Genomic DNA, 12,897 nt, shown 5'->3' with positions numbered 1-12,897 from the left:
CAATCGAGATGAAGAGTAGGGCATTTTCTGGTCTCATGTCCCAGGTCCCAGGTCCCATCTCATTTGGTGCTTCAACTACATTAGTTCTGATGCCAACCAACATTCTAGGTCCCCAAGGTTACTGAGCCTGTACATCGGTCGTTAAACCGGATACCTAATATCAAGTGTCCATTGAGTTAACCATCAGTCCTGGAATGTACATGACTTCATTTCTGCACACCATGTCTACAACAATCCATGCTTGCAACATTGTTTGGAGAGTCTCTGGTTCTGCCCATGATTGGTTGTCTCTCTAATATTATCCATGGCCCTTGTTCTGTCCATCTCTATGGTTCTGCTCGTGGCCATGGTACCACTAGTGTGAGATGGGGGAAAACTCTAGTTCTGTGCCCACTCCAAGTGCTGTTATTTATTTTAATTTTTTTTGGTGAAGCTTTACAGGACAGAGTGCTTCTCCACGGGACCTGTTAACTCACGGACAGCTGGCTCATCAAGGAACCAGAGCAGCTTGAACGAGGTGACCTTGCTCAGGTCCCAGGTGTGCGGTTCCTAAAATGGCTGCCATATACACATCCACTCATAGGACGACGCGGAAGGTATTAAACTGATCAGAACAATACTAAACACACCACTCTTATCTGGTGGCACATTAGCTTGACCGCGCAGTGCCCCAAATTTGAAGTAAGAGGACCGACCAAGCATCTTCTTCCATCTCCCTGTTACAGAAATCACTGCCATATCCATAAAAATTGTACATAATGTCCAGGATAGTTTTCCAGGGACAAATGTTGTAGCCTGTTGAATGAGGTGACCTTGCTCGGGTCCCAGGTGTGCGGTTCCTAAAATGGCTGCCATATACACGTCCACTGATAGGAGACGCGGAAGGTATTAAACTGATCAGAACAATACTAAGCACTCCTATCTGGTGGCACATTAGCTTGGCCGCGCAGTGCCCCAAATTTGAAGTAAGAGGACCGACCAAGCATCTTCTTCCATCTCCCTGTTACAGAAATCACTGCCATATCCATAAAAATTGTACATAATGTCCAGGATAGTTTTCCAGGGACAAATGTTGTAGCCTGTTGAATGAGGTGACCTTGCTCGGGTCCCAGGTGTGCGGTTCCTAAAATGGCTGCCATATACACGTTCACTGATAGGAGATGCGGAAGGTATTAAACTGATCAGAACAATACTAAACACACCACTCCTATCTGGTGGCACATTAGCTTGACCGCGCAGTGCCCCAAATTTGAAGTAAGAGAACCGACCAAGCATCTTCTTCCATCTCCCTGTTACAGAAATCACTGGCATATCCATACAAATTGTACATAATGTCCAGGATAGTTTTCCAGGGACAAATGTTGTCGCCTGTTGAACGAGGTGACCTTGCTCGGGTCCCAGGTGTGCGGTTCCTAAAATGGCTGCCATATACACGTCCACTGATAGGAGACGCGGAAGGTATTAAACTGATAAGAATAGTACACCACTCCTATCAGTAGGTCCCCCCATTGTGATTTATGCCCCCCACCCACCGCACAGGGGTGGGGGCCGGGGGGAGGACAGTAGGTCCCCCCATTGTGATTTATGGCCCCCACCCACCGCACAGGGGTGGGGGCCGGGGGGGAGGACAGTAGGTCCCCCCATTGTGATTTATGGCCCCCACCCACCGCACAGGGGTGGGGGCCGGGGGGGGAGGACAGTAGGTCCCCCCATTGTGATTTATGACCCCCATCCACCGCGCAGGGGTGGGGGAGGACAGTAGGTCCCCCCAGTGTGTATCAGGGTCCCTGAGGACAGGTGTCAATCCATATCTGCCAAGTGACCCTATGTAGGGGGAACAGTCCCTATTCTGCTCTGTGCCAGTGTGTTTCAGGGTTCCTTAGGATAGGTGTCAATCCATATCTGCCAAGTGACCCTATGTAGGGGGAACAGTCTCTATTCTGCTCTGTGTCAGTGTGTATCATGGTCTCTGAGGACGGGGAACAGTCTCTATTCTGCTCTGTGTCAGTGTGTGTCAGGGGCTTTGAGCACAGGTGTCAATATATACTTGCCAAGTGACCCTATGTAGGGGGAACAGTCTCTATTCTGCTCTGTGTCAGTGTTTTTCAGGGATCCTTAGGATAGGTGTCAATCCATACCTGCCAAGTGACCCTATGTAGGGGGAACAGTCTCTAGTCCGCTCTTTGTCAGTGTGTATCAGGGGCTTTGAGGACGGGGAACAGTCTCTATTCTGCTCTTTGTCAGTGTGCTCTTTGTCTCTGAGGACGGGGAACAGTCTCTATTATACTCTGTGTGAGGAGGAGGAACGGGAGGAACGGGAAATGAGTAGCTCGGCATCCAACCTTGTGCAAATGGGGTCTTTCATGCTGTCGTGCCTGTTGAGGGACCCTCGTATAAAAAGGCTGAAGGAGAACGACCTGTGCTGGGTGTCCACGCTACTAGACCCCCGGTCTCTATTCTGCTCTTTGTCAGTGTGTATCATGGTCTCTGAGGACGGGGAACAGTCTCTATTCTGCTCTGTGTCAGTGTGTATCAGGGGCTTTGAGGACCGGTGTCAATCCATACCTGCCAAGTGATCCAATGTCAGGGGAACAGTCCCTATTCTGCTCTGTGTCAGTGTGTATCAGGGTCTCTGAGGACAGGTGTCAATCCATATGTCAAGGTGTCAATATGTCAGGTGTCAATCCATATCCATTGTGATTTAGGAATGTTAGGTGATTTCTGCCCTTTATGGATTAAAAGACTCTGGACTCTGCATCAACTGTGTATTTTCCATGGGAGTTTTGCCATGGACCCCCCTCCGGCATGCCACAGTCCAGGTGTTAGTCCCCTTGAAACAACTTTTCCATCACTTTTGTGGCCAGAAACAGTCCCTGTGGGTTTTAAAATTCGCCTGCCCATTGAAGTCAATGGCGGTTCGCCCGGTTCGCTGGTTCGCGAACGTTTGCGGAAGTTCCCGTTCGCCGTTCGCGAATCAAAAATTTCGGGTTCGCGACATCACTATTGTCAATAGGTCACTCTATTAAACAAAAGTAATTTCTGGATTGCTCTCCTAATTTCTGTGTTCCTCAAGCTGTATATGATGGGATTCATTAGTGGAGTCACTACCATGAACAACAAGGATCTGAACTTATTTAAATCGATAGCGTCTTCCCCAGATGGAATTATATAAACTACGACCAGAGTCACATAATAGGTGCACACAGAGATCAGATGGGAAAAACAAGTGGAGAAGAACTTGCTCCTTCCTGTTACAGATGTAATTTTCATAATGGAGAAGAAAATTTAATTATAGGTAATTACAATAAAAACAAATGGAAAAATGATTAGTGGGATGGATAAAAATGTATCTAACATCCTCAAAACTGATGTGTCAGATACAGTCAGATTTAAGAGAGGAGCAAATTCACAGAAGAAATGATCGATGTAACTTTGCCCACAAAATTGTAACTGGCAAAACAAAATCATTTCACTTGAAATCAGTGTTATAAACAACAACCAGGGAACAGCTACCAATTGCAGGCAAACAATCGGACTCATTATTAATGTATATTTAAGTGGGTTACATATAGCCAGTAACCGGTCATAGGACATCACTGCAAGAAGAAAACATTGCACATAACCAGAAACTGTAAAAATGTAGAGTTGAGCTGTACAGCCAACACGCGATATTGTCCTCTCCTCCTTTATCGTGACATCAAGCATTAAAGGTATAATGTCTGTAGCAAGAACCATATCAGATAGGGCCAAGTGCTTCAGGAAGTAAAACATTGGAACATTGAGATGGTCAGTGGTGGTCACCAATAGTACGATGAGCAGATTTCCACCCAGTATCACAGAGTAGATTAGTAGAAACAGAGTAAAGAGCAGAATTTTCAGCTTGTGTAGATGTCCAAACCCCAACAGAACAAACTCTGTTACTTCAGTCTGGTTATCCTCACACATGGTGTAAACAAGTGGACTTCATAGCAACATTTCCTAAAAAAAAGAAGGATGTTACACAGCAATTACAACATGGTGAAGATGCCAAATATATATTATATAAAGTCATGGCAATTCTAAATCAATACACCTATCTATTTGTCCCTCTGGTGTTAGTCAACATTGAAATGGCTCCAATGAAGCTAGTTATCCATATCTTCAGCTAAAAGTATATTTTAGTTTTTTCTTAATTTTAGTATTTTGACTTAAATTTCACCAGTTGGTCATCTTAACCTCAGATGATTGCATAGTATATGTATCTTAAACATTAATTTTCAGGCAACAGCAATTTGTCAAAATGTAAAGGGTTACTCTAAACACCCTTACCACTTCAGTGATTTATAGTGGTCGTGGTGCCTAGAGTCTGTATGTGTATTATTTTGCTTTGATACTGGAGGTGTAACCGGGGTGTCATTAGCAAGTAATTGGTCTCCTTTTATCAGCCCAGAACCCAGAGCCCTGGGTTGGCTAATGCCAATTCTGTTCAATTGTCAATAATATATAGGAAAATAGTGACTAAGGTGCTAAATAAAAAAAGTGCTGCTCTATCACGTGTGAACTAATCCCTGCAAATAATTCACACACAGAATAATCCAAAATAAATAAAGTAATATTATCTTCCTTGATCTGAAAAGGTTAGAAGATACATCTTATTGACAATATATATACTCCTGGATAAAAGGTTTATTTCCTGCATACCTCAGTGAACAGTCCTAAACGTAAACCTCCTAAATTTTCACTAGTTGCATTGCAGATACTTTGGATTGGAAAGTATACTTCACTGCCAAGCACTTTTTGTTTAAAACAAAATGCATAGCATTTATTTGAAATGTTGGATACGTAACTGGTACCTAAACATATAATAAAGCAAAAATATTTTGCTATTGGTGAAATGGGAGAGCTCCTACACATCTTCCCGCTTACTCAATGTATTAATGACCCATTTAAAATTATTTTAATGACTGGGAGGATGGGGGTAGCTAAGAAGAGTGAAGGGGCTAAGTAAACGGGCGAAATATAGAGTGTATTTGAATACAAATCTCAATCAAGATATTGCACTTTTTGAAATTACGTGTTTGTTTAAAAAAAAATGGGCCAAAGTTTTATGGAGGTGTTCCACGAGAAGAGGTATGGCACAGTTATTTTTGGTGGGTAGGTAAACCTTCTAAGAGTGTAATGATCTAACCACTCCCCACTCACAGTTACCCAACAACGGAAATATTTACAGTGTTATCTCAAAACCACATGTACAAGTATGGAAACAAGCGTCTGGCCTTCACGCTTTGGTCCTGGCTGTGACGTATATATAATATTGTATACATACATTCAATTTGGCTTATGATATTATGTCATGCAAATAAGTACCAATTGTATGCATGTTGTAATTACTGTTCCATACTTGAATGGAATACGTGTGCATGCCTTACATTTTACCTGTACATGTAATCCAGCTGTTGTCCGACTGGCTATTTGCCCATGCTGACTGGTGGGGAAGTACCTTTCATATTATATTTCCAGAACTCAAACAGAAAAAAAAACATTTCATTTTAGTAATGAAGCCATTGTAATAAACATTTTAATTTCAGATACAAATTATTGACATGATTTCAAAATGTTCTATGTTTGCCTGCTCAAACTGCAATCACAAATAGGTCTCAGTTACAACCCAGGAGGAGGGTTATGGTATCAGCTTATTATAGACCTATGAACCTTTGTAAGATGGTTATGGTATCAGATTAATATAGACCTATAAATCCCTATAAGATGGTTATGGAATCAGATTAATATAGACCTATAAATCCCTATAAGATGGTTATGGAATCAGATTGATATAGACCTATGAATTCCTATAAGATGGGTATGGAATCAGATTAATATAGACCTATAAATCCCTATAAGATGGTTATGGAATCAGATTAATATAGACCTATAAATCCCTATAAGATGGTTATGGAATCAGATTGATATAGACCTATGAATTCCTATAAGATGGGTATGATATCAGATTGATACAGCCCTGTAAGACAGATTCAGTATCAGGTTCATACAGCCCTATACAGCTCTATAAAATGAATACAGTTTCAAATTGATACAGCCCTCTAGGTCGGATACAGTTTCAGATTTATAAAGCCCTTTTAGTTGATAGAGTATCAGGAAATGTATGTGAAGATCAGTTATGGTGGGCACCATGTTATGCTGAATTTATTTATCTGCAAAGTAGACTTGTAGTTGTATTAAAGAGTAACTGATACTAATGTACAACAACGAAAAAAAATATTTTTTGTCAAGAAATGTTAAATTTTCTTTAATATTTCTATTAAATATTTAGCAAATGATAATTACAAATGAAGAGGAAGAACAAAAACATTCTTATATTGTTTCCTCTTCTCTCTGAGCTAAAATGAGGCATCCTACCTTAGGGTAAACGGTTGTGGATATCAATATTTAATTTTATTTTTCATACATTTAACAAAAACATAATGTTAAATATAGGGTTAATGCACATGATATGAAAAATCCTAGAAATGTTAGTTCCTCTTTAATAATTTGCTTACTTCTTCTGGCTTAGGAAATAGAAATATTAATAATAATAAAACATACAAGTAAAAAAAAAGAGATTGACAAACAGCAACAGACAGATAGATTAATTTTCATTTTACTTACATAATTTTCTGAAACAAATGCTGAGATAATTATTCCCTAATTAACCACATATATTTTTTTAAATTTTCTCCGTGTGGCTGTTGATATTTTAAGTAAATGTTGCAGATGCAATGCCTATTTTATAGCTTTTCAACAAAGTGCTGTAGAGATCCGGCCTTAATTTTATTGCGTGATTGTGATTATTTCTGCAGGGAATTATTGAACCAGGTAACAAACCAAAATTAAGTCAGGTTAATTATCAAGTGTCAACAACAAAAAAATTAATTAAGGAATCATAAGTGTAAAATACATTTATAGAGATTTCTGAGACTCATAAAATGTAAAATTGGGAAAAAAATATATTTTATTTGGATGTTAAAGTAAGAGCAACTCATTTGAATATCAGCCTTTTATTATTAAGAAAACCCTATTCAAGATGCTATTCAATATGCTTTAGATAATTTATTTATTTAATTTTAATGTATGTCCTGAGTAAAAAAACATTTACAGTAGGGTACAGTATAATATTTAGAATACAAAATAATATTAAAAATACAGATATATACATTTAACACAGAGCAAGTAAGAAATATAATTAAACATGATTACAGGTGCATTTTGTCCAGAGATATGTTGGCAGGTATTTATTAAAGTATTTCGGAGTGGTGCAAGATTTAATCGTGTCTGTAAAGTTGTTCCATAATTGTGGTGCTCTGTAAGAAAATGAGGATCGAGCTTCTTTCTTTTCAGAATGTGGTGTACTAAACAGAGTTCTGGAACTGGATCAGAGTTTATAGGAGGTGGGAGCGGCTGGGGAGAGCATTTTGCTCAGATATGGTGGGACATTCCCAGGAACGCTTTTAAACACAAATATGGAGGGTGCTTCTGGATTCCAACAATAGCAAGTTTAGCTCTTTTATCAATGGCGGGTCATGTAATTACAGTGTAGCACAGAGCGGCAGAATGAGTTATACAATACATTAAGCACTACATCCCCATAATCAATGACTGGAATTAACATTTGTTGTACAATCTGTTTCCTTACAGTGAATCTTAGGCAGTATTTGTTACTGTACAGAGCACCTCATTTTGGATAAAGGTTCAATGACAACTTTTCTATGTAGAGGCCAAAAAGATAGATGTTTGAAAGAATGGACTGCACTCAGTGTACTATTTGATTTAGGTTTGATGCATAGTTGTGATTTTTTTTAAATTGATATCATTTAGGAAACATTCCAAAGATCATTGTGACAGTTTTGTTAGTGTTCAGGAAGAGTTTGTTATTCGCAATCCACTTTTCTACCTCTGCAAACTGGTCTTGGAGCACAGCCTCAAACTGCAGTAGATTTGGTTTCCTAGCGTGCATTACTGTGTCATACACCTATTATGTGTTACATTTATATATGTGTGTATGTATGTATATATATATATATATATATATATATATATATATATATATACATATATATATATATATATATATATATATATATTAAGGCAATTTGGCCTGGATTTGTGGGAGGTGCTTGGTATCCACTCCGAGCCTACTTAAGCCCCTTACCTTGCTCCTTACCGTTGCTCCTTATTTCTGCCCCAACACGGCGGACGAACATGCCACCACGCAAGGAGCTAGTTCCTCTGATGTTCCAGAGAAATTGTCAAGAGACAAACTGGGATGCCCAATCAAGTTTCTGGGCAAGTCCCAGATATGTAATAATTTCAATGTTGGGTCTTGTAATTATAGCGGTTGCAGATTATTGCATATCTGTTGTTTTTTTTTTAGGGCACATGCAAAAACCATGTGTCCAAATACAATGTACTCTAAGCCTTACCTAAAGTCCATTAATATGCCAGTATTTACTGCATTTATGTCACATCACCCGTCTAAACACTTGGTGGACTTTCTTATCTCTGGCTTAACAGAAGGCTTCCACACGGGTATTCTACACATCCCATCTGGGCAATTGGACATCTCCAAGGCTGCAAAGCCATACAGTATTCCTTTGCTAAATACTCGGAACTAAAAAATGATCAAATCAGTTTTACTCTACTAAATGTGTAAGAGTGCAAAAATTGTGACTATACCAAAATGAACTCTCTCATAATTTGGTAACGTTGGATTGCAAATTATATTTTGCTCCAATAACCTGGGAAGTATTTTTCTGAAAACTTCTGAACAGAACCTTTCCCCCTTTTTTCTTACTAATCCTTTTTGTTATTTTTCATATCCTTAGATTGAATTTATGATTATTTAACTCACTAATTTAAGAAAATTCTATTTTATCTAGTGCTTAATTTATTGCACAAGGTGAATCTATGGCTATTTAATTTACTAGTTTAAGATAATTTTATTCTGTTTAATGGTTAATTCTTTGCACAAGGAAGTTCAGAGTTCTAAGAATAAATTCGATGTGGTGCGGAAGAGGTCTATGATCAGACGTATTATAGGGTATAGTGAATTTCTACATCGATGGGAATGGTACGTCAAGATGAGAAGTGTGAAGACCGTAAGGAGGTGATCATGAAACCCAACGTATGACTGCTGTGGACAGAAGGTGGTCCACCGTAAGAGGGTCAATGGGTGCAGATAATAGGTTAGGGCCTACGAGTGTGGGAATGGCGATAAGGCCCGTGTGAACCCCTGTGAGAAACCCGGCACCAGAATCTACCAGATGCCTAGCTGGGTATAAATGCAGATAGTATATTAGGATAACAAAGTTAACCTTAGTTGGGCGTATCTTAGGTGACAGATGGGCTGCGTATGTGGACTAGGTGTAGGTTCTAGAGCAGATGTGCAAAACCCTGCATGTAGTGAAATAGCATAACCCAGTATTAAAGTCATAGTGCACCCGAGCCTTCCGCAGAAATGAAGTGGTCAGCCCAGCTTGTCCCTCTGGCTGCCTCCCTGACTAGTGCGTGGGGTGAAGGGGTGGTGAGAAGTGGAAGTAGCTGTCTCTGTGTGAGAGGTAATGATAGACAGAGGAATGGAAAGCTTTGTTAAGTTGTGGGTGTCACTCTTTGGAGTACTGAAATGTTGCCAAGAATATAACCTTTGTACTGTATTTAGTCTTGTGAAGTTAAGTAGTTATGTTAGTTTAACATCCTTTCCATCGAGAATTACTTTCTCCATGGAAATTGGAACAGGGTGGGCCTGTGAGACATATGGAGTAGTGATAGTGGGTGGTGGGGGATCGGGAGGGAAATGAGGGGTAAGCTAGACTGTATGACCGAGATCGCCAGGTGAGCGCCTTCCGGGCTTAATGAGACACCTGGTGTGGCTATAGCCGATTCCATTTATCAGCCTGTTAATCATTTGGAGGTTGGCCAGGATAGAGACTAGGGTCTCCTGATTGGAATCTGAGGAGTAAGCTGACGGCCCTTGTGAACTAGAACCGGGCTGGGGAACATTGGGCTGAGCCGTTGTGAGCCAGTGTAGTTCTGCTGGGGGAGAGGATACCCCTGTGTCAGAGCTCTGCTGATATTTTTTTAGAATGTACCAGAATCCCAGGTAACTGAGGGTAGAAGGGGTGAGGGATTCCTATGGAGATCCTGGCCAGACTGGCGTGCTGGGTATTTCGTCCAACAGCAGACCGATTATCGGGGTGGATACTTGTGACATTCTGAAAAAGAAATAATGACTGGATAATAAATGTGTCTTAGAGGTATGGATGAGACCTTTGGAGAACTGGCCTGCTAGCTAGTGCCGAAGCGAAGAATTTACCTAGTACCAAGTGACAGGTGAGGCCCTGCTAGTGCCAAGTGGCGGAGAGAGGCTCTACCGATGATTTGGGCTGAGGGGATTTTGTGGCCACTTGAACGTGGTGGCAGGATGTCGGCCTCTACATGGGAAGCCCTAACTGTAGCCATAAAGAAGGGCGAGCGAGGTGACTAACTATGATTTGGTCGTGGGGCTGAACCTCCGTGTTGAGGTGGGGTGTAGACCTTGCGGGACCGTAGTGTTACTTAGGATAGCTAAGGCCAGCACCTAACGTTCAATGCCAGTTCTCTAGCCTATTGGGGCTTGTCTCTTAGAATGGTGTGATATAATGTATGTAGATACTTAACCTTGAGTGTTTGTCTGAGAAGCCTGTAGTACACCAAATGACCGGTAGGGGTCAGTGTCTAGGTGAAAATGCAGTGGTTCGTTGGTTTGTACATGAAATGCAATAATGTCTGAGAAGCCTGTAGTACACTGAATGACCGGTAGGGGTCAGTGTAGGTGAAAATGCAGTTATTTATTGGTTTGTACATGAAATGCAAAAACGTCTGAGAAGCCTGTAGTACATTGAATGACCGATAGGGGTCAGTGTGTAGGTGAAAAACGCAGTGGTTCGTTGGTTTGAGCATGAAATGCAATAATATCTGAGAAACCTGTAGTACACCGAATGACCAGTAGGGGTCAGTGTGTAGCAAATGCAGTGGTTCGTTGATTTGTACATGAAATGCAATAATGTCTAAGAAGCCTGTAGTACACCAAAAGATCGGTAGGGGTCAGTGTGTAGGTGGAAATGCAGTGGTTTGTTGGTTTGTACATGAAATGCAATAATTTCTAAGAAGCCGTAGTACACTGAATGACCGGTAGGGGTCAGTGTGTAGGCGAAAATGCAGTGGTTCGTTGGTTTGTACATGAAATGCAATAACGTCTGAGATGCCTGTAGTACACCGAATGACCGGTAGGGGTCAGTGTGTAGGTGCAAAAGCAGTGGTTCGTTGAATTGTACATAAAATGCAATAATGTCTAAGAAGCCTGTAGTACACCTAAAGACCGGTAGGGGTCAGTGTGTAGGTGGAAAAGCAGTGGTTTGTTGGTTTGTACATGAAATGCAATAATGTCTAAGAAGCCTGTAGTACACTGAATGACCGGTAGGGGTCAGTGTGAGGGCGAACATTTTTATTTTGTTTGTAGTTTTAACCGTACAGATTTTTAACCCAACAGATTTTAACCAAAACAGCTTTTAAACAACAGATTTTACATGAACATCTAGATGAGTATAAGGTAACGAAATAAGCATGCAAAACGAAAGGAAACCGTAAAGTGAGGACCCGTGCTGTGCTGAACGCCGTGGGAACTAATCCTGGTGCAACAGGTGGGTCAATTTACGGTTTGAGAGTCCCTGAGACACCAAATGCGATGCTGACCGGAGAGAAGGCTACTGGATTAACGGAAAGCCCTGCTGCAGGATTCCTGGACACAGCTTGGAGTACGAGACCTCATGGAGCAAAGGTGAAACCAAAATGGTGTCTTGTATAACCTGGAAGTGGATCTCATGCAAATGCTGACCTTGAACAGTCTATTCGTCTGACCAACAAACAGATTGCACAACAAAGGTAAGTAGGGGGCGTAGGGTTTATATAGGATCATAACTCCTCCCACAAATTAAGGGCAAATGGCCTTCCAACATATATATATATATATATATATATATATATATATATATATATAGTATTATTATTATAATTTGTTTTGTAATATTGTACCCTATTATAACAATGCAATGTTTTGTGGAACCAGGAAAACTTGAAATCAAGAGAAATCTTGATGGTAATTTTTTTTTAAATATTCATATATTCATACAGGGAGTGCAGAATTATTAGGCAAATGAGTATTTTGACCACATCATCCTCTTTATTCATGTTGTCTTACTCCAAGCTGTATAGGCTCGAAAGCCTACTACCAATTAAGCATATTAGGTGATGTGCATCTCTGTAATGAGAAGGGGTGTGGTCTAATGACATCAACACCCTATATCAGGTGTGCATAATTATTAGGCAACTTCCTTTCCTTTGGCAAAATGGGTCAAAAGAAGGACTTGACAGGCTCAGAAAAGTCAAAAATAGTGAGATATCTTGCAGAGGGATGCAGCACTCTTAAAATTGCAAAGCTTCTGAAGCGTGATCATCGAACAATCAAGCGTTTCATTCAAAATAGTCAACAGGGTCGCAAGAAGCGTGTGGAAACACCAAGGCGCAAAATAACTGCCCATGAACTGAGAAAAGTCAAGCGTGCAGCTGCCAAGATGCCACTTGCCACCAGTTTGGCCATATTTCAGAGCTGCAACATCACTGGAGTGCCCAAAAGCACAAGGTGTGCAATACTCAGAGACATGGCCAAGGTAAGAAAGGCTGAAAGACGACCACCACTGAACAAGACACACAAGCTGAAACGTCAAGACTGGGCCAAGAAATATCTCAAGACTGATTTTTCTAAGGTTTTATGGACTGATGAAATGAGAGTGAGTCTTGATGGGCCAGATAGATGGATTGGTAAAGGGC

General features: G+C 40.7%; 1 pseudogene; it reads right to left on the bottom strand.

Moving 5' to 3' along the window:
* Nucleotides 1-3,006: 3,006 nt before the first annotated feature.
* LOC134601977 (olfactory receptor 5P68-like) lies at nucleotides 3,007-3,945 on the bottom strand (annotated as a pseudogene).
* Between the last annotated feature and the right edge of the window lie 8,952 nt (nucleotides 3,946-12,897).

The sequence above is a fragment of the Pelobates fuscus genome, chromosome 3 (assembly GCF_036172605.1).
Source record: "Pelobates fuscus isolate aPelFus1 chromosome 3, aPelFus1.pri, whole genome shotgun sequence".
Classification (NCBI taxonomy): Eukaryota; Metazoa; Chordata; class Amphibia; order Anura; family Pelobatidae; genus Pelobates; species Pelobates fuscus.
The sequence above is the reverse complement of the archived record's forward strand: the minus strand, read 5'-3'. Positions and strand labels throughout refer to the sequence as shown.